This window comes from Ursus arctos, unplaced genomic scaffold (assembly GCF_023065955.2).
Source record: "Ursus arctos isolate Adak ecotype North America unplaced genomic scaffold, UrsArc2.0 scaffold_11, whole genome shotgun sequence".
NCBI classification, from domain to species: Eukaryota; Metazoa; Chordata; class Mammalia; order Carnivora; family Ursidae; genus Ursus; species Ursus arctos.
The window spans coordinates 50,933,586-50,957,920 of NW_026622775.1; positions in this window are offsets into that span (position 1 = coordinate 50,933,586).

The following is a 24,335-nucleotide window of genomic DNA, read 5'->3' on the forward strand; positions in this document are numbered from 1 at the left end:
TGGTACATTAAAAGGCAGAGTAAGAAAGAATTTGGTATAAATTTCATATGAGAGGGAAGGGAAAAAAAATAATTAAGAACAGCATCTTGATTCTTGGTTTAAGCAACCAGAGAGATGGTGGTGTCATCTAAATGGGAAAGAACAGGGAAAGAACAAATTTGGGAGTGGAAATTAAGAATTTTGTTTGTGAAAAGAATACTTTGAATTTAATATTCCAAATTCCTTAGTATAATTTAGAAGGCCTTAATTCTTTTTGGTATAAATGAAGTATATATTATATTTCTCAAAATATTAGTGAGAGAAGGGGAAATATAACTAAGGATTATTTCATCCCCTCAACTAGGTACTTTATGTTTCTACTCAATTAAATACTTATTGAGCATTCATAGTCAGAGACTACATTAGGTCCTAGGGATATCGTGGTGAACAAAACAAAAATATTTTAACTGTACTGGAGTTTGCAACTTGTAGAGAAGAAAAACATGCAACAAATAATTTCATGTGTTATGAGGATAAGTTTCAGTATGGGAGCCTACAGTTTGGGGAGTTGACCTGATTAGGGCATTTAGAAAGCCTGTCCAAGGAAATGGCATTATATTTAGATGATCTGAAAGATGAACAGGAGTTATCTAAACCAAGGAGAGAGCTGAATGAGAGTTACAGGCAGAGGATACAATCTATACCAAAATTCAAAGTTGAGAGAATGCCAGGGGATTTCATGAATTAAGATGGGTCCATATGGCAGAATCTCAGGGGTAAAAGTAGGGTGAAATATCACTGCAGAGGCTGGAGGGGGTTATGGGCTATGGTTATAGGAAATAAAGTTTCCTAGCCTTCATTAAGGAAATAAAATACATAAAGCAGAAGGATGGTATAACCTGATAAGCATTTTTAAAAGACTAGAATGTATAAAAATTGATTTTCCAAAGATGTTTATCAGACAGCTATTTATGGTGATCCCTACTATATATACATGAAAAAATCTTGTATAAAAAACAACAACAAACAAACAAAACCTGTCCAAGCTCCATAGCTAGGATTAGAACAAGCATTTTGAAATCCTATTTTGTATGATTAAAATCCACAATCTTCTACCATACCTTGCTACTTTATGTCCTTTTACCTTTTTCTGCTATATCTACATAATAATAATCATAGTCCCCAAATACTTCCAAATGTTTGTTTATGTCATTTGCAAAACATAAAAGTATTCTTCAGAATGCTTGAAACTAAGTTGCATGTTTCTTCCTTTGAATTTCCTTGGCCAACCTACAGTAACTGTAATGGAACAATATTTTGATATAGTCAATGTAATTTTTATTCTCTTAATTCCTTTTGACCTAATTCTATCCACCATTAAACCAAACCAGCAACACACACACACACACACACACACACACACACACACACCCCAAACAAAGGAGTGGACTGAGTTTCTGACTTTTGTTTTTATTTGCTTTTCTTTCTTTTTTTCCCCCTTTTGATATGGAAAAAAATCATGAAAGCCCTGGATTTCAATGCCTTGAATCAGGCATTAACTGGGGTTTTATGGGATTTTTAGAATTATAAGAGCTTTGCCTTAAAAATTTACATGTTAAGACTTGCAAACTCAAGCAAAAAGCTTATAATTAAGCACAGAGAAGGGAGAGAATAAGATAATAGAGCCATTTTTTTTCTGGATACTCAGAAAGGAGGAAAGAGAGAGAGAGGTGGAAAGAGGGAGGAATAGAGGGAGGGTGGGAGGGAAGGAGGGAAAAAGGAAGGAAGGAAGGAAGGAAGGAAGGAAGGAAGGAAGGAAGGAAGGAAAGAAGGAAGGAAGGAAGGAAGGAAGGAAGGAAGGAAGGAAGGAAGGAAGGAAGGAAGAAAGGAAGGAAAGAAGGAAGGAAGGAAGGAAAGAAGGAAGGAAGGAAGGAAGGGAGGGAGGAAAGAAGGAAGGAAGGAAGGAAGGAAGGAAGGAAGGAAGGAAGGAAGGAAGGGAGGAAAGGAGAGAGGAGAGGAGGGAGGGAGGAAAGGAGGGAGGGAGAGAGGAAGAGAGGAGAAAAGGAAGGAAAAGGAAAGGTGGAGGGAAGAAGGCAGGAGGGAGGGAGGGAGGAGGTGGAAGAAGGCAACATTTCTGAAGGGTCTGGAGAAGAGAAGAGACGGTGGGAAGATGATAGCTATAGAATGGTCATATGGGACCCTGTTGTATATATCCCCCCCTCAGGGTCAAGGGGTGAGGGTGATATAAAACTCTACAGAAACTTCAGCTGGTTAGGGGAATTGTGTTAGTAAAGGTTCTCCAGAGAAACAGAACCAACAGAATATGTGTAGAGAGAGAGAAATTTATGTTAAGGAATTGGCTCATGTGGTTGTGGAGGCTTAGCGAGTCCAAAATCTGATGGGATAGACCAACAGGCTGGAGACTCTGAGAAAAGCTGCAATTTGAACCCATAGACAGCCTGCTGGCAACATTCCTTTGTGCTAAGGGTTGATCAGTCTTAGTTCTAACTAATGCCTTCAACTGACTGGATGAGACTCACCACATTATGGAGAACAATCTGCTTCACTCAAATTCTACCAATTTAAATATTCTCAGCCTCAGAAATACCTTCAGAGAAATAGTCAGGAAGAACAATCTGCTTCACTCAAATTCTACCAATTTAAATATTCTCAGCCTCAGAAATACCTTCAGAGAAATAGTCAGGAAAATATTTGACCAAACGTCTGAGCACTAGACCCCAGCCAAAATGACACATAAAATTAACCATTCCTGGAGGATTTTGAAAATCATAGAGATACGCCTCACTTTTAATTTGGAGCCCTGGCAAAAACACCCTTACTTGAGAATAGACATGATGGTGGGGGCACACTGAGGAGAAAGTGGAAGAGACAAGAAAACTGAAAATGAACTATAAATAAAATGTTCTGATTTACATAACTTGTAAAATTCGTGTTATTCAACTTTTGTGTTTACACAGATCCACAAGCAAGTTAATTTCAATTATAAGCAATAAAATAATTATGTGTTTACAGATCTGTTATAATTCCAAAATCATTACTTCATTATAGTGCTTTGAACATAGCTGTACTAGCACCTATTCTCTCTACTGTAATTATTTTAACGTGACTTTTTTTTCCCAGTAAATATGACGAATAGGCTTTATTATTTTTTATGTGCCCAGACACAATTGATAGATGCTACATGAAAGCTTGCTGCATGAGGTCTCATTGAAAGTCAAAAATTCCCCAGATTTTATGTCATTCCCTCAAAGCAAAAGATGATACACCTTGATTGTTCACCATTTTGAACACGGTTAAAAGAATAAACATTAAAAATCAATGTATAACAGTACTCAAACAAAAAAAACCTGTCTTTCACTTACAGAAATTGTTTGGGATGAGTAATGTTTTCCTCCTGACTTTAGACATGTACTTCCATAAAGGAACCTGTTTTTAAAAATCACAATTTTACTTTTCACTCCTTGAGACAGCCTGGCAAGGGGAAAATAATATGAGCCTTTCACTTTGTGTGAGTCACATTTCACTGTAAGTACAGAACAGATTTTGCCAGTGAAAAATGCCATTAAATGTGTCATTCACTGTTCAGTAGCAATGACCCAGTTATCTCTAACCATTCTGTGTTAAAAACTTTGTGCTTAATAAAATATGCAAGTAGCTTGTCTGATTCAGAAAGCCTGGAACCCTGAAAATGCATCCTATGACAGGCATCAGAAAACCAGTAATGGCGTAGGCTGTGAAAAGAATGTCAAAGGTAATGTTGAAGGTGTCAAAAGACATTCAGAGCAGAGTACTAAGGATTTTCTCTGCAGCAATATTTCCAGCCTCATTCAGTTTCATAAGAAGGTAATTTCTTCATGGACTTGTAAATTTAAATGGGAGCATTAAATATTTAATTTTACATTTACAACATGAAATTCTCTCCTACCATTCCAGTATTAGATGTCTCTGTACGATCAAGGAACCTAATTTCTTTTAATATAAACAAAGTTGAACAAAATAGTATTGAATAATTTTAAAACTAAAATTAACTAAATGTAGTGAACATTTTCTCTGAGGACATGTTTTAATTTAATCTAGTGTTTTACAGTATCCCTTCCTTTGATTTCATGCATTAAAATCCCATATTCTTATTTAATCCTGAATGAGAACCTTATTCTTAATTCGGCATAAGAAATTGATACCTAAGAATTAATTTTATTGTTAGTCATTGACAGAAAAAGATAATCTGTGTATAAAAGCTGGCTACATTTTACCACTTAGTAATGATGACAGCTTATATTTATTAAGCAGTCAATATGTCCCCAAATTGTACAATGAACTTTTATTTACTATTTATAATAATTCAGTGATGGGGCACTACTGTCATCTACATTTGAAAAACAAAAATAAGGTTTATGCAGCATAAATTCTCGAGGGAGTCACACAGAACAACCTAGACTTGAACCGTGGTCTGTACAGTAGTTAAGTATCTGCTCTAAAATCATTCTACTGAACTGACATGAAACAAACAAGCATTGTCAAGTTTTTTGGATTAAGGTTTATGTAATAAGAAGATTTTAAGTTTCTCCTTAATTTAAAATAATCAGAAGTGTTCTAAATGAGCAATCACATAGGTTCCACTGGGGACTTGATGGTATGAAGGGACCATTTTTGTTTATTTTCTTTCTCTAAAATACTTGCTAGGAATTTGAAATGTTTCTGTGATCTCTCTGCTCTGACTATCCAACTGTTACGGTGAGCCAGAATTTACTACTTAATAAAAAAAAAATCTTTCTAATTATTCTTGAAACTCAAGTAGCCTAAAACACTGAAAGATAGCTCTGCAACTATAAAAAGATAGTAGAAACAAATTGTAAGGTAACCAAAGAAAACTAAAAATCCAACCACACTATATACTTTGGCAGAACTTTACAGAATGATCTATTTCACAATAATTATCTCCTGACAGTACACAACTAAATGTATACTTCAGCAATGACCATTAAAAATAAGCTCAGCTTTAATAATGTAAACATAAAAATTAAGCTCAGGACTAAAACTTAAATGACTCACTTTATTCTATTCTGTACTCTTAGATTTCTGCTTACGAACACTAAAAATAGGATAACACCCTCGCTCCCAACTTACCTCTGGCGACAAGGGAAAATGAGAAACAATAAATTTTTATTTCATAATACATGGACCAGTGTAAACTTTTATACCCTTTGCTCTGTTTCTGTTAAATGGGGTCAAAAACTTATTCATTAAAACCAAAACTAAAAGAACTAAAATTTTATAACACAGTGCTTTGCTATGCCAGACATCAGCTAAGAATTAGAAAGGTAAACAAAAAAAAAACCTCTGGCTCACTAACTTATTATAACATCTGACTCTACATTCATCTTTGATTGAAATAAAGAATGATTATTTACTTGTTAAAGATCTATAAAATGACTTTTGAATCAGTGCCTCACTCCCTTTAAAATTAATTATTACTAACAACTAGGCTATATTTTTTATGTAAGTAAACACAGATCTTTATATATTTAATTGGAATATAATCATTATATGTAACAATCATATATAGTAATTCTTTTAACTAAAAGTTTAAATCAATAACACAGTACAGGGGCGCCTGGGTGGCACAGCGGTTAAGCGTCTGCCTTCGGCTCAGGGCGTGATCCTGGCGATCTGGGATCGAGCCCCACATCAGGCTCTTCCACTATGAGCCTGCTTCTTCCTCTCCCACTCCCCCTGCTTGTGTTCCCTCTCTCGCTGGCTGTCTCTATCTCTGTCGAATAAATAAATAAATAAATAAAATCTTTAAAAAATAAATAAATAAATAAATCAATAAATCAATAACACAGTACAAAAATTACCCTGTAAAACAAAGTAAAGAAAAAAAAAACAAATTTAAAATTATAAGTATTTTACCAAATGAAAATTTATAATAACTTCATTAAATTGTAGCATATATGCTAAATAAAAATTTTTATAATGATATAATAATAGCTAACATTTACTGAGAACTTACTGTATGAAAGCACTAAGTATTTATTGTATAAACTCATGTAACAACAAAAAGTTCTTCTTGATTTTTTTTGAAGGGAGGAAGGGAAAATGAAGGCCATTCTTAACAAAACTGAAGAAATGCAATACATATGCCAAAAAGAAGTCATCACTATTTTTTCATTTTAAGATGCATTAAAAACATTATTTCTTAATACAGCTGTATAACATGATCACACTGGTATAGCACTGCCAATTTGGAAATGTTTAGTCAATTGTGGGCCAGTAAATTTAATAGATTTTTAAATTTTCTGTTTTAATTTCTTTCATTTATTCATGCGGACAAGTATTTCCTCCTACTATGTTATAGGCAATGGGAGCAAATGCATATGGGAATAAAGCTAGTAGCAAATCACAAAAGTCAATTTCTAAATACAAACTGCGGTAGCTTCAATAAAGGAAAACCACACTTTATTTAAAAAAAAACAATTTTGACTGGGATAGAAATAGATAAGACCTCACTAAATAAGTGATTTTTAAGGAGAGCCTTGAAGATAGGAGCTTTGGGACAAAGGTTTCAGGGAGGAGCATTCTAGGCAGGGGCAACTGACTGCATACTAGAATCCCTGGTATTAAGGAGCTCTCCGAGGAATGGAATAATTTGTGTGGGTGAAACAAAATAAAGAAATTTTGAGAAGAGGCTGAAAAGGCAGGCTGGTGCCAGGCCTAGCAGGTCACATGAATACTGTGGAATTTGACTCAAGTGCAATGGGAAGGTATTTAAAGACTTCTATGGAGGAAAGTCACAGAATTTAGTTTACATCTATGAAAGATGGCTTCTTCTGATACCCTTGGGCTTCGATTCTTTTTATCTCTTAAGCTCCCATTGCAAACTGGGACACAGGGGTTTTACTTAATGCCCAGCCCTAAGCATCCAGAAGGGAGTTTATTAACCTGAACCTGAACCTCCATGGACCAACTGCAGAGGTTTAACTTTAGTTAAATCTGAGTCTTCCCGGATGCCATCTAAAGATACTTGCCAAGGAGACACAGTAATCTCTGCTTCCTGACTTGGATATGCCTACATCACATCAGTCTGGAGATAACTGCCATTCTTCACAAGCTGGACAAATGATCAAGCAAGAGAGAAAAGATAAGAACCATTACAGGTGGTATCATATAGAAACAGTGTAATTTCAAAAGAAGGGTACGTGTGAAAGTTCTGGATAATGAAAACTGGGCATTTAAAAGCTTCTTTGTATTCTTAACTTTCATTAAAAAAGCAAGAGACTCGGGTTGCCATTTTATGGCATTTAGCATAAGTTAAGGTAAGGCTCTTTTGATGGATACAGCACCAAAAATCTCAGTGGCTTAATATATTAGTTGCTCTGTTCAAGTCAAAGACAAAATGTTCTTCATGATCAGATGACTCTCTTCTAAATGGTAATTCAAGAATGTTCCGCTCCAAATGTGGTTCCTAAGATCTCCATGCTCACCTATGTATCAAGTCTCGGAAGGAGTCTAGAGTGTCAGACAAAGGAAGCTTAAAAGCCCAGGGCTAGGAGCTTCTCACAGTTCACAGTTCATAGTTCACTGGCAGGAACTCTGTCATATCTAACATCATGGAAGTCTGGCACAGATAGTCTAGCTGTGTATCCAGGAAGAAGAGGAGGTGAGTTGGACTGAGAGCCAGACAGTCTCTGAAACTGCAAGGCTGACTTAAGATATATATTTCTGGAAACTATGGTGCAAAGCAACCAGTGTTAAGGCAAAGAGATCCAGATGCATGGAGAACAAGGAATGGCCAAGACCAAAATGAAATAAAACAAGAACTGTTTTGTTCTACTTCATAGCACTGTTGTTACCCAATAGCACCTGTAAGGAGTCCTATCTTTTCTCTCTTGCTTGATCATTCATCCAACTTGTAGGGAAGGGCAGTTTTCCTCAGACTGATGTTATGTAGACAAATGTAAGTAAGGAAGCAGATTAGTGCGTCTTCTTCAGAAATATTTTAATCATATTAGTGCTTTTAATTGCCCCCATTGTGTAAATACAGCATTACAAATTGCCTTTTTCTTTCATGGATCACTGCTTCTTCTCCTAAAATCAATCCTCTTCACTTAACATGTATCTGTAATTGGAATATTTTACTGATATGAAAAATCTCTTAATTAATTTTACTGATGGCCTGTAGAAGAAATTTTAGGTTTCATAAAAAGCATGTGTAATTTAGAATTAGTGATGAGAAGAATCTCAACCACTAAGAGAAAAAAAAAGTATTAAGAAACACAGTGAAAAAGAATAAATAATTAGGCCTTATTGGCTCTGAAATAAGTTACTTGAATTAAGCATCTTGATTAGGCAAGTTACATATAATTAAATGTTTTCTACTTTTTCCTTGAAAATTATTCTTCCACTAGTAGTGCAAAAGAAAGTTTTGTTATACTATTCCAGTTTTTGGTATAAATTAAAGAATATGTAATGAAAAACATATATCACTGTGATCGCAATAGGGAGTATTGATTAGAAAGAGGCAAAAGTAGAAACAGAGTGACTGATAAAATAATGATTACATTTGCATAAGTGTGAGAGGGATTGGATCATTTCTCACATCTCTAAAATGCTGATATAGGGAAGTTGATGGCTTAAGACTACAGAACATTTTGAAAATAGAATTGACAGAGTTTCATGGCAGGTTACATAGGAAAGATGAGGGAGAGAGAGATCAAGGCTAACATCAGTTTCTAGCAGGAGCAATTGGATGAATATAGATTCCATAAACTAAAATGAAGAAAGTTAGAGAATAAATTTGGAAGAAATATCAAGAGTTCAGTTTGGGGCATATTAAGTTTGAGATACCTGTGTGTCACCCAATTGGGAAAGTCAGATAGGCAGTTGTAGGTATGGGTTGGAGCTCTGAAGATTCAAGTCATTTGGAGACACAGATATTAGCATACTTTGGCATAGCATATAGATAGTGTTTAATACTGTGAGATTAGATGAACAAAGCTAAGAAAGAAGCAGATATACCCAGTACTGAGCCTTAAGGACTTCAATATTTAGGAGTATATTAAGAAATAGGAACCAGCAATGTGGACAAAATACAATCAGAAAGGCAGAAAGAAAATCAAATATGTATACTGGTCTCTGCCCCTGGTTCCTGAGACAGAGCTCATAAAACATTTGTAAATAAGAGTGCTAGGAGAATCTTTTGTTCTAACATTTAGTCTTTGACTCTGATTCCTGATACAGAACTCCCAAGATTTTTGTAATTTCCTGAGTGACGGGAACGTCTGACACCAAGCTCCTACATCCCCTGGAATTTCCAGGGTGATAGGAATGTCTTTTGTTCTAATAAGAGGACTCTTGGTAGCTCTTGTTTGGGACTGGTCACCAAGAAGACCAAGCCATGATTAGAAGATTACAACTTTCAGTCCTACTTCCCTATCCAGAGAAGGAGGAGGGCTAGAAATAAAGTTAACAATCAATCATGCCTATGTGATGAAGCTTCCATAAAAATCTCAATAGTATGGCGTTCAGGGACATTCATCCATCTGTCAGGAGGGTGGCACTTTCCAACTCCATGGGGACAAAAGCTGCTTTGCTTGGGACCCTTCAAAACTTCACCCCATGTATCTCTTCACCTAGCTGTTCATCTTTATCCCTGATCATACCCTTTATCATATAATAAACAGGTAAACTAAGCAAAAGAATTTCCCTGAGTTCTATGAGCTATTCTTACAAATGATCAAATCCAAGGAGCACATCATGGGAACCTACAATTTATAGCCAAGTTGTACAAAAGTTGTAGATAACCCGGGGACCTACTTGTGACTGGCACCTGAAGAGGGAGACTGAGACCTCAACCTGTGGTGTCTGCACAAACTCCTATTAGTGTCAGAATTGAATTGAATTGAATTGTAGGACGCCCAGCTAGTATCACAGGGAATTGCTTGGTGTGTAGGAAAAACCCACACACATGATGTCAGAAGTACTGGGTGTGAGTAAAGAAGAAACACAGCAGTAGAATTTGTCCAACTCATTAGCCATACGGTAATGGCTGAAATCAGAAGTGGAAGGAAGAAAGTGAAGATTACATGTTTAGATAATTCTTTTGATAAATGTTTCTTTGAAGAGACACAGTTATAAGGCAGAGGCAGATTATAATGAATTTTTTTTTAAGACGGAGGACCGTACAACATGTTTCAATACTTATAAGAAGGAAAAACTGGAAAGGGAGAGATCAAGGAAATAATGTAAAAAAATCAACAGAACAAAGTCCCTGAGAAGGAAGATTATTGTGGTGTCATGTGGTATTTGACTTCCTTTGAAAGTAACTAATAATTTCCCTAATAGTGATGACAATGCTAATAAGCAAAGAAGAAAAAGAATAATAAGAATAACATTGGTTGAACATATACTGTGTCCTAAGCACTATGCAAAACTCTTCGCACACATCTCTCCCATTTAATCCTCATGACAGTCTTGAAAGAAACTATTTTTGTCCCATTTTGCAGGGTGAGAAATGAGATAAGGTATCTTGCATAAGATCATCCAGCCACTACATGGTAAGTCAAACATTGAAAAGGCCAATGAGTCTCCCTCTCCAGAGCTTGTGCTCTAAACTATTTAATTTTTTTTTTCTTTTCCATCTTTCCAGAAATGTTAACAGATGTATTTTTTTAAAATTTTCTGTTCTTTCCTGAGTTTGGGGAGAGACACACATGTGTTTATTTCACCATCTTATTTCAGACTCTCGTATATATATGTGTGCGTGTGTATAAATATATACATATATATTCACACATACATAAATACACACATGCTATATATGGGGGAGAGCAAAACATGAAAGGGCAAAAATGTAACTGAAGGCAAATAAGAAGACTGTGTGTGTGTATACTGTCATATAAAAATCAGCATCATAAATAATTTCCTAACTCAGATAAATTTTCAAAATGCCTTTAATCACTTTTCTCCAAAATTTGATTTTTAAAACTTCTAAATAACTCATAGACCATAGACAACAAAAAAATGATATAAGTAATATAAATACATGCTAATAAAATTATGTCATTAATATTCTTAGAAATTAAAACTAGAAGCTAGTTTCAGAAAAATTTAGAGTATATATCAAATATGAGATGTCCTTTGGGCCTAATAAACCATATTATCTTAAAAAGTCAATTCTCTGCCCTATGAAAGTACAATTAGAAATCTAAATATGTATATTATATAACAAAAGCCTTATGAATTTAAATGTAATTTGGTTCTGAACAGCAAAGGAAACCATCAACAAAATGAAAAGGAAACCTACCAAATGGGAGAAAATATTGGCAAATCATATATCTCATAAGGGGTTAATTTCCAAAATATATAAAGAATGTGTACAAGTCAAAAGTTAAAAAAAAAAAAGAGAGAGAGAGAAAAGTTTAAAAATGGTCAAAGGATCTAAATAAACATTTTTCCAAAGAGGACTTTCGGGTGGTCAAGAGGTACACGAAACAGTACTAAACATTAATAATCATCAGGGAAATGAAAATCACACCAAACTGAGATATCACCTCACATACAACAGACAAAAAATAACAAGTGTCAGCAAGGATGAGGAAAAAGTGAACCTTTGTGCACTGTTGGTGGGAATATAAATTCGTGCAGCCACTATGGAGGCTTCTCAAAAAATTAAAAATAGAAATACCAGATGACTCAGTAATTCCGCTGCTAGGTATTTACCCAAAGAAAATGAAAACACTGAATAAGATTAGGAAGCAATCTAAGTCTCCATCAGTAGATAAATGTGTACACACACACACACACACACACACACACACACACACACACAATGGAATATTACCCAGGCATAAAAAAGGAATCTTATCACTCATGACAACATGGATGGATACTGAGCATTATGCTAAGTGAAACCAATCACACGAAAAAGACAAAATCCCATATGATCTCACATATATGTGGAATCTGAAAAAAAAAACAAACAAACCCTGAGCTCACAGAAACACAGAACAGACTGGTGGCTGCCAGAGGCAAGAATAGTGAGTAAAGGAAAGGTGGGAAATGATCGAAAGGTAAACTTCAAGCTATAAAATAAGTCCTGGAGATATAATGTACAACGCTGTGACTATTGTTAATAATACTATATTGTGAAATAGGTGAAGGGGATTAAGAGTACACTTGTGATGAGCACTGAATAATGTATAGAATTGTTGAATCACTATATTGTATACTTGAAACTAATATAATACTGTACTGTTAATTATACTGAAATTAAAAATTTAAAGAAACAAATTGTATATTTTACAGTCAGTACTAATAAATACACTCTAATCAGAATATTCTCATAAAAATAAATACATGACTAAGCCAGAAAATGATATTCATTAGTTATCATAATTTCATGGCATTGTTACTTTAAAAAAAATGTGAATTAAAACTAAATTAAAAATGGAACACAAAAACTAAAGGAGCAGTGACATATAAATAAGAAAAAATGTGATGTGTATATGAAAAATCAATAGATGAACAGAAATATTGAGACATAACAGGGCTTCAAGGAATCCAGAGTGACTCTGCATGTCAGATTTAGTACTTTCCTGTTCACTCCTCTGTATATCTTCTTTTTTTTTTTTTTAAGATTTTATTTATTTATTTGACAGAGAGAGAGACAGCCAGCGAGAGAGGGAACACAAGCAGGGGGAGTGGGAGAGGAAGAAGCAGGCTCACAGCGGAGGAGCCTGATGTGGGGCTCGATCCCATAACGCTGGGATCACGCCCTGAGCCGAAGGCAGACGCTTAACCGCTGTGCCACCCAGGTGCCCCAATCCTCTGTATATCTTCTAAGGGAGAGTTAGCTGTAGGTAACAGCCAGCACCATATAGAGTTAGAAATGTTGGGAAGAAATGTTACATTGGCACAAACAATGGATAAATTAAAATGTCTCACAAAACTTTCTGGATATTTTTCTGTGATTATTAAAACTTGATAAAGATTAAAATGAGAGTTTTGTTTCATTAACTAGGGACACCTTATTTTTCCTATCTAATTGAGTATATTGTGCCACTAGAAAGCATCAACTAGACCTCAAGCAGAGCTCCTGTGAAATAAATTTACAAGCGTAAGGTTGTTATTCAGAAACAAAAGATACTGTCCTTACTGCCCTGAAATGCTTGAACATATTTAATTTTCCATGGTTGGCAGACACAAAACAAAAACAGACATTTTTTAAATGCTTATTAAATACTACAAGTATAGAAACGAAGATAAATATACCTAAAAGACTTACAAGAGCAAACAATGGAATATTTCAAGTATCAGGCTGAAAACAGGGGAAAGAGAAGAATATCTTTGTAATAAATGATGCTGTAACAACAGAAATATGTTTGTGGAAAAAAATTAATCTTGACTCCTATATCATCCCATACTCAAAATTTAATTTGAGATGGCATGTAGACCTCTGTATAAAAGCTAAAACTATAAGCTTCTGAACGAAGTGTAAGAGAATATCTGTATAACTGAACATTTTTACATTCAAAATTTCAATAAGAAGATAGGATTTTAGGGAAACAAACTAATCCCAAGAATTTACTGTTCTTCTCTCCCAAATTAAAAACAGTAAGATCTACAGTAATGTGGGACTAGGATGGACATCACAGATAAAATGAGAAATTATGCCTGGACTATATTATGAAGCAGGAAGAATCCAGAAACTACAGATAGGGTTGAAATTCAACACAGGCAAAGGAAAGTGCCCTTCAAAAATACATGGACAGGGCACCTGGATGGCTCAGTCAGTTAAATGTCTGACTCTTGATTTCAGCTCAGGTCATGATCTCGGGGTCTTTGGATCGAGTTCCACATCTGGCTCCCCACTGAGTGTGGAGCCTGCTTGGGATTCTCTTTCTCCCTCTCCCTCTGACCTTCCCCTGCTCATGTACACACACTCTCACTCTCTCTCTTTCTCTCTCTCTCTTAAAAAAAAAAAAATACATGGACATCTCCTTCCAATAAAACCTCCAAAACAGATGAAGGGAATCCAGGATTGATTGAGAAGAGTGGAAGATGGGTTATGAGAAGAAACAAACAACTTTAGGAACCGTATCAATTTCCCATAGCATTTGTCCACAGCATGCCAGTCACTGACGATTCCAGTCTCTTTCTATTCTGCCTCCTATCTCAAGGTACTGAGAAACCCACAAATTAGATTCTAGACTCTCCTTCGTGCTGGATTAGTTTGGATTCTACGAGTAGAAAACACTAGAAAAAAAGGAAAGAGATGCAGAAACTTTTCTTCTTTCTGCTTCCAGTGGTATCTGGAGTCATGCTGTCAGCAGCATGTGACATGAGATTTGAGTGGCTTTGAAGGGGCTGCAGTGTCAGTGGTTTAGGCAGCCATAAACTCCCATCGTAGAACTGCTCTTGGACTCTGGTTTCGCCACTCCCTCCTTTTTTATCCAAACAGGATTTTTAAAAAATTCTAAGAATTATTAATATCAGGGATACATCAACTTCCCTCTTCCTCCAACAGTCCCAAAACTTTTTTAACAAATTCCCTATAATTGTCTGCAGTATTTATAATAGTTCTTGTTTTCTGGCATGAATGATGAGTTCTTGTTTTCTGGCATCAATGATACACTAGGGGAAACTTTTATGAAAGGTTATTTTGCATTTTTGGGAGGAGAAAGGATAGCACTACTTTAGATAAGTATTAAAGAGACACCATTAATACACTAGAGTGGGGAGAGGGAAGAACTCAGCACACCAGTGACAGCTCTACTTTTATCTTCATTCCAGGAAACTCTTTATTTACTTTCCACTTTTAGGTGAGGTGGGAAAAGGAGCACAAATGGGAGAAATAATTGCTGATGGAAAAAATTTCAATAACCACTGCTGTTCAGTTTCCTCATCTTAAAAGAGCGTAACGCTAAAAACTTCACAGATTTCTTATGAGATTTAAATAAGCAAATACAAGTAAGGTTCTTAGTTCAGGCACTGAAATATAGAAAGAAGTGGTATTATTAGAATAGAAGTTGCAGCAGTAGTTCTGGGTGGTAGCCAGTCCGATTTTTTACCTAGGAACTATAAGATAACAAATGGATGTTGTTTTAAGCTACTACATTTACAATTTGTTACACAAATCCCTAACAACTTCCTATCTGGTTAACATGAAACCATATTGTAGTTTCAATACAATCCATTTTTTAGCATAAAGTTTCCTTCGAAAACACAACTTTGTTTATATCATTTCACTTCACTGATCCCCACTATGCTCAAGAAAATGTCTCTAGTTTTTAAAGGCCTAATATGATATGATAATGTAATATCAAGCTCAAAGATTCTGTAAGTGACTAATCCAGATCCCATCTGTAGCTCTACCACAGTGTTGTGTCACTAGCTGAGACGCTTCAAATTCTGATCGTCAGATTCTTTCTCAGTTCAGAAGACATGTCACAAATTGGTAGACTGTTGGGCAACTTCTAGTCAAGGATCTGTTTTTTCTGGTAAGCAGAAAATTTTAGTATATTTTTAAAACTTTAACACCTTTTAGGGGCGCCTGGGTGGCTCAGTCAATGAATTGTCTGACTCTTGATTTCAGCTCAGGTCATGATCTCAGGGTTGAGATCAAACCCCACGTGGGGCTCTGCACTCAGCACAGAATCTATTATCCCTCTCCCTCTGCTCCTCTTTCTCTCTCAAATAAATAAATAAAATCTTATTAAAAAAAAAAAACTTTACTGCCCTTTGGATAGGGCATACACACTATGATTCACGATAGTCCCCACCAATTCCTCTTGTCTGAATCCCTTCCATATTTTCTCCTTACTATCTTACTCTTGAAATAGTCATCTACATCTCTATCTCCATCTAGCCAAAAGCTTCAAATAACAAATTGAAGTGAAATTGAGAAAGAATCTAAAATTTAAAGGATTTGAGGAGGAAGAGGTAAGGCTAAGCAGAAATAGCCAGAGCATTAAAACAAAAAATCAAAAGAACTGATAACTGTCCTGAAGAATTGTATAGCATTACCAGTGGTGAGCTGTAAAGTTGAAGTTGAAATAAAGTGTTCTAAAGTAATTAAACACAATTTTCCATCAACCATGCTAGAAAAAATTCTGAACTATCGTTCTATCCTATAAAAAAATGATACAATAAAATTGCTGCAATATAATTAGACATGATCAAAGAACATACAATGAAAAAATATAAAACTAACTTGATTCTTATCTAAGGCCTATATAATGAATGAGGATACTTAGGACTCAATTTTGCATGGGGTCAGCAACACAGGAAATGTTTCCCAAGGATAGAACAAACCTAGACTGCATTTAAAGTCTTAATGAAAAAAATGTTTTTCTGATTATGCCAACATTTGAATACATGAAAGTATTTCCCTTTATGGCTTAGCCATTTTCTCCCTTGACCTTTATCAAAGAAAACACCATAAGTATTAACACTGGCAGTTGATTTCATTTGTTTAGAAATGAAAATATGTCTTTTAGGAGAAACTGTCAGGTAGCCAAAGAAAAAATGATGTGCAATTACAGCTCTTTATTCTAAATGCCTTAGAAAATAACATTGTTTAATATTCTTTTGAATCTGAAAGTCTCATTAGTATTTCATTAAATCTTCCAATTTAAGGTGAAGGGGTATGTGATGCTAATAAGCCAAAAGAAGAAAAAAATATGCTTTACAAGGCCTGGCAGCAGATTGAAAAAATAATTATTTGAAAATTTAATTAGCTGGAACCCAATTGCTAACAAAGGAATGATCAAGTTTAGTTAATTTTTCTATTAATAAAGTGAAGTCATTTCTTGGATTAGATTAATTACTGATGAAGAAAAATATTTAAATTTTAATTATACTGAGCCTCATTAAAAAATACAGAGCTCATACTCTTAAGTCTTTACGGGTTTAAAAAATAAAGGAATTATCTATGTCCCACAGGTATCTCGTTCCATGAGAAAACCATGTGAAAGCAGGGCTCTTACAAAGATCTCTACTGCTGCAGGGAAAATTCCTGACTTTAAAAAGATGATAATATTTTTTTAAATGATAATACTTTCACTTCTTTGTGATCTACAAATGTTAGCAACTATTAGAATCCAAGAATATTAATTTTTGTTAATTTTTTAAAAGATATTTATTTATTTATTTACTTATTTACTATTTATTTATTTATTTACTTGACAGAGAGAGAGAGAGCACAAGCAGGGGGAGCAAGCTGCAGGCCGAATGAGAAGCAGGCTCCCCGAGGAGTCAGAGCCCAATGCGAGGCTGGATCCCAGGACCCTGGCTAGGATCATGACCTGAGCCGAAGGCAAACATTTAACCAACTGAGCCACCCAGGTGCCCCAGGTTTTGTTAATTTTTAAAAACATACATAATTACAAGTTACCGAATTTATTTTCATAAATATTCTAGAAATATTCAGGATGTTTATACCTAAATCAATAGCATGAAAATAAATATAGCTTGGATACAAATGCAGAATTAGAACTACTAGAAATAAATGGAAACCTTTAAAACAAGCACATTTTCACTCTCATTTATTAGAGATTACAATTTGTCAATGTTTCAACGGCTTGCCAATGATTCTCTTCTGCTGTTGAATAGAATTCCATTATCCCAGACTAAATATTAGTACTAAATTACAACTCACTTGTAATTAGTCTGGTTTTTCTTGCTATCCTCATTCAATCAGAAAGGATAACTTCCCCAAACAATTTTGGAACAAGTATCACTTGCCTATATTCTACTAGCTGGGATTCTGATGTAGGCTTTAATTGACTTAGCCTGGAATAAAATAAGGCTAAAGGCAAAAGTTTTGAGACATTTGTTAAACAAACAAAACAAAACAAAACTAAACAAAAAACAGGCCTGACTGTATTCGTTTACCATTCATTCATCTGTCTATCAAAGGCTAAAAGCTCTATGTAAGTTTTGGAAAAGGGCCAGCTAGTATTACTAAGGATAGAAGATAGCCTATTACAAGGGGAAAATATTTTTTTCAAAAAAAAAAAAAAAAAACCAGTCATTTTTAAATAATCACAATCAAGTAAGTAAGAACAGTTCTTGCCAGGAATGACTAATGACACCTTTGGTGATGAGGACGAGGCCAGCACTGATGGCCTACTTCTGTCTCAGGAGCACATCCTGCCCAGACCATTAATAAGGGTTTTTAAAATAGTTACAGAACAAAGGGGAAGAGCAGACTCATCAGCTCTAGAGCATGTACATCCCCAGGAAGCCAAACTACAACCTGAAAGGTGCTCCCCAACATCACTATTCCTATCTTTCCACATACACAATGGAAAAACTTCCACAGAGCAGGCTAGGGAAATGCCCTCAACCCAGTGACTCACCCAGAGTGAAGGGATTATCTATGGCCCACAGGTACCTTATTCCATGAGAAAACTATGTGAAAGCAGGGCTCACGTGTTAAGGAAGGTTTTTAGTGGAGGTATAATTTAATAACTGGAAGAGGAAAATAAACTTGACTACTTTCAAAAAAAGATAGTCTAGCTTCCACTACCTGGGGGAGTGAAAGTATTTTCATCATAGAAGTCATGGCTTTTTCTTTAAAAATACATTTTAAGAAGTTTTTTGATTGAAAAAGGCAAAGTTCAATGGACAATCAAAGCCTTTAAGAAAAACATTTAGATAATGGGCTAAATTTCCTCTTATAATAAAGCAAACAAAGTTATGAAGAGGGAAATAAGTACTTGGCATTCAAATGAAAGTAAAACAATAGTGAAATATCTAGAAACAATGAAAGGACCTTACTGGAAATAGCCATAAGAAATTACTCTTCCGGGGTGCCTGGGTGGCTCAGTCAGTTAAGCACCCAACTCGTGGTTTGGGCTCAGGTCATGATCTCGCGGTTTTGGATCAAGCCCCATGTCAGGCTCTGCACTCAGTGTGGAGTCTCCTTCAGATTCTCTTCCGCTCTCCCTCCCACTCTCTCTCTCTCAAATGAGTAAATTATATCTTTAAAAAAAAGAAGTTATTTTTCTGAAATGAGGAAGGACCATGAGAGTCTAAGAACTGTAATGTTAAGTATTCGAATTTAGGAAGTATTTTTGTTCTTTCCTAGGCTGTCTCTCTGTCTCAGTCCCAAACCTTCGGGGAAAAGACTTTTAAGTTCACAGGGTTGCATTAAACGAGCATGGAGGGGAAAAAAGGGAAAGGGGTGAAAGGACAGGAGCCACAGGAGGTGCAACAGTGAGCTGGAAACAAGATTAGGAAAAGGAGGTGACCAGAGATGACCAGCCTGTAGGAAATTCTTGCTAGAAACTTGGGCATGGGCCATTTTACTTAGCTGTTAATGTAAAAAGTATCCCCCAAAGACTAGAATTCTTAGGATATCCAGATATTAGTCTTTGGATTATGATAGATATTACTTTGTTCCCTAATGTTCTACTATTAAGTTCCTTCTTGAGAAGTACAAGTTTTGTTTCACATGAGATTTTCATTTTTGTAAAGAAACCCTTACGTGAGCGTTCCTAGGATGTCTCAGCTGTGCCTTCACTGAGGGAGATTATAAAGATGTGAAGTATATTTTTATTACTAATCATATAGAAGAAAGATATTAAAATTGAATATTTAGTCCTATATTATCACAATTAGTAGCTAAAGAACAATTTTAAAATGGCTCAAAAAAAAAAAAAGATCCATTAATAAACAAAATGATACCTGTCTTCCCACAGCAGTTGCACTTATCCCATTTTTGAAATCAGTTTTGAAGTTCAGGATCTATTTTTTATCTCTAGTCTAAAATGAATGATCTTCAAATAAATTTTCTTCGAAGCAATATGGTAATATGTAATATAAGGAACAGGCATCAACTTTATCTTAATAATGAAGAATCAATTACGATACAAACCTTTACATTCCACTGTAATTTACATTTATGTTGATCCAGTCTTTCATTTGATGAATTTCAGAGAGACAGATCATGCAATATTTCAGTTCGGTCTCACTGATAAAATGTTAACACAAGGTAGGAGGTAGTATCTGGGCTATGCCTTCATAACACTAAAACGACATAGGAAGCAAGAATTATCAAATCTCAGGGGCGCCTGGGTAGCGCAGTCGTTAGGCGGCTGCCTTCGGCTCAGGGCGTGATCCTGGCATTCTGGATGGAGTCCCACATCGGGCTCCTCCGCTGGGAGCCTGCTTCTTCCTCTCCCACTCCCCCTGCTTGTGTTCCCTCTCTCGCTGGCTGTCTCTCTGTCACATAAATAAATAAAATCTTTAAAAAAAAAAAAAAGAATTATCAAATCTCAAAGGAAGCTATTTAAAAATTCAATACCTCTGTATATTTTTAAAAATTATAAACTACATAGTATCTCTGATTAACTTCTTAAAATTTAATTAAAACTAAGAAAAAAAGACCAAAAAAAAAAAAATAGTGGCAATATGCTCTCTTAATGTTATACCAGTACATAGTTTAGCAAACCACTCAAGAATTACTTACATCACTAAGGGAATATACCTGTGCTTGATTTTTCCATGCCTATTTAATTACAGTTAATCAAATATGTTGTGAAATTATATGTTAACTCATAGATTTTTGTCCAGTAGAAAAGATGATTTTATTGCCTTGGAAGTCATAATGATCTAACCTAGCAATCTTATTCTAACACTTTTTAATGTTTTTGCAAATGGACTAAGTAATTCCAGTTTCCCAGCTGTTCCTGGTTTACCATCTTATCTGTCCCTATCTAATTAATGATTTGAATAAAATAGTTATCATTTAGTACTTGCATGAGGGTTACATTTTTACCTTTTTGAAAATTATACTTTGTCAATCTCTACAGATCACAAAGTTATTAGAAATGAAGTCCACTATTGTAACAAAAATAAAGCATCAGGGACACTGGATAATATATTTTGAGGGGCATTTTAGGCAACTTCCTTTTGCTCCCTCAAAATGTTTTTGTTTATTCTACTCTTTCTCTTAGTGGAAACTGTAAGATTAAAAAAATGAAAGCTTTCGAAATTTTTTTATCCTTCAAAAGATGCACTCCATAATTTTAAACATACATTAATGGACATTATTAAATTTTGTGCACTGTATTTAGAGTACACGTAATTAGAATAGCCTATGGATCTGCTGATGAATTGCTGATAATAAGAACATCATCTCCACACTGAAACCGTTCTTGAAGACACATAGGAGCAAATCTGTGGATGCCTGTGTTAGATGTAAAAGTTAGATTAAACATTATGGGATATGTTGTGCTCCAATGTTCAAAACATCTGAGATGGCAGATATCTAATAGATAAAGCAGACATTAAATAAGGAATTACACAAATTAAATTATAACTGAGGATAAATGCTTGAAACTATGATAGTGATTATGAGAGAACTAAATATCAGAGAGAACAATTGATATCTGAAGGAAGAGTAGAAAATAAAATTCATGAAAACATAGGATTAACTTAGTTTTCAAAAAGTACCTTAAATTCATGCAAGCTATAATCAAGTAAACACAAATATATGGCATCAAATTTTCATCCAATAGAAATTATTTTAGTTGAAAATAAACCAACCTGCCTATGGTGAATTAAACAAAAAATGGTTTATTTTTCTCAGAAAGACATTCTGAGACAGAAACCGAGGGATGATTACAGATGCTCAGTGATGCTTTCAGAAATACAGGATTTTTTTCTCTCTCCCTCCTCCATTAATACTTCGGTGACTTTTATACTCTTGCATATTACCTCATGGTCACAAAACAGTTGCTGCTATACTTCTGAACATAAGTGTTCCAAAAAGAAAGGGGAAAGGGGAAATGGCTATGCTATCCAACAGACTGTTTACATTCTATTGGTCAAAACTGGGTAATATGTCCATTCCCAGACCAATCATGGGCTAAAGAAAATGAGTTTATCAGGATTGGTTTGGATGAATTGTGAAAATTCTCTGAATCACGCTGCCTGAGCTCAAGGGACATATGCCAGTATCTGAAGAAATCAAGGTTCAGGCAGCAATGAAAAAGATTTGGTGGGCCAAAATGATAAGAAGATAACAGTTGGTGTCTGCTATCAAACATCTTCTAGAAACTGACTATAATTTAATAAGCTAGAAAGGCTGAAATTTTATGTAGGTGATCTTTAAATTAATTCAATCGGTTAGGCAGGTACACTTTATTAGTACACTCTCTATAGAAGGTAAGTGTGAGCTGCTTTGTCATTTTAGTAAAAAAAAAATACGTATTTGAATACCAACTGTCAACACTTTTCTTTAGAATAGCAGTTGATATTTTTAGCATTTCAGATTTTGGATCAACATGTGTCTTTTTATTTTCTCCTGCCTTCTTGTTTATTTAGATTAGCCCTACATGCTTTATGCTTATGAGGAAGTTAATTTACGGGAAATCTTTCAGAAAGACGTCATAAAAGGGGTGCCTGGGTAGCGCTGTCTGTTAAGCGGCTGATTCTTGGTTTCAGCTCAGGTTGTGATCTCAGAGTCTTGGGATCAAGCCCCAAGAGAAGGCTCTGCTTGGGACTCTTTCTCCCTCTTGCTCTGACCCTCTCCCTGCTCTCTCTCTATCTCTCGCTTCTCTCTCAAATAAATAAAATCTTTTTAAAAAAATCATTAAAAACGGTGGGTCTTCAAGTATGTTAAAGAAATATATGATTTATGTGTATTAGGAATGAAGACAAACTAAATTGTAAGTAAGATCATTTGTAAAAGAAAAAAGAGCTTGAAGAGATAACAGAAGTGATAGTCCTGTTAGCATGTCCAGACAAGGTAACCCCTGTTACCCAGATTTTCATAGGTACCATTTATACCATCTGCCAAATAGTAAAAATGGAGAGAGAAAAGGAGGAAAGGAGGAAAAGAGGTAGAGGAAGGAAGAAGAGAGAGGAGAAATCATCTATAACAAATGTCTGACTAATAAAAAAACAGTAAGGATAGATTGTAGATCTTGATGGCAGTTTTACAAACGATGACTGCTCAGTGTTTCTGATATGCATTACATTACCTTGTGAGCAGTATTTAATAGAAGACACGAACTACTTATCAGTTAACACAGGAGGAATAAGAAAGGATGTGGAGAAATTTGAGGAAAGATCTCAAACGGAATGTTGTAGAGTTGAGCCCATCATGAAATATTAGAAATGCAAAATAAAAACAGTAATTCTACAGGGAGAAAATATGATTTTATTATTTCATTCTGAATTAGCCAGAATAGTGAAGGGAGAAGCTGGAAGCTATTACACAAATACATATATATGGTAACAATTGTGGCTGTTCATAGCAACATTAGAGGACTTAAGCATTTCTTCAAAAAGCAGCAGAAAGGTCAAAAGATTACATAATGAGTGCAATAACAAAAACTTATTGGAAAAGCAGATGAAAAATACTGATTGCATTCATCCTTCAACCAAAAGATATTTATATGGGCTCAGTCTAATGTTTTGAGAAGAAGATTCAAAACATAAAAATTTCACTATTTATTGTAAATGTGAACAGAGAGGCTCTCCTTAGTGATTTTCGTGCCCATCAAACTGAGTTCAAATTCCTTAGCAGTTAAATGCCTTCTGCCATAGCGTACCAGTGTGTTTCATGAAACACTGATCCTACTCTTTGAAGAAAGTGTTGCTTGATAAAATATATACAGGAAACATTTATTAGCATATAAACTATAACATATATACTATATTCTCCTCTTAGAGAATAGTGACTCACATTAAAAAATTAAAGGCTTTAGGGGTGCCTGGGTGGCTCAGTTGGTTAAGCATCTGCCTTCAGCTCAGGTCATGATCAAGTCCACCATCTGGCTCCCTGCTCAGTGGGAAGCCTGTTTCTCCCTCTGCCTGCTGTTCCCCCTGCTTGTGCTTGTGCTCTCTCTCTCAAATGAATAAATAAAAACTTAAAAAAAAAAAAGCAAAACTAAAAGCTCTGAAAATTCCTGCCCCCCCAAAAAACTTTTTAATTTGATTAATTTGTTTAGTTGTTAAATTTCTAAGTTTACTTGCACCCAGAGTACTCTCTAATGTTACTAAATTCCAAAGAAATTAATATTCCAGTTTAGGAAATTTTAACCTTGCTTCAGGACATTTCTAGCATTCTTTTACAGCATCTTTCCATATACACTATCCTTCAATCAAAGTGGAGAACTAGATACTCTCCATATTTAGATTTTTTTACTTCTCCTGCTATTTTAATTTTGTGTTCTTCTCTCTTTTCTGCATATCTCTACCCCACGCCTACCTTCTCTCCCCAAGCTGCCTTCATTATCACCAGCATTAAAAACATTCACAAACTCTCCCCGAATAATCTATCCTATAAAGATCTGAAATGTAGAAAATAGCTTTACATG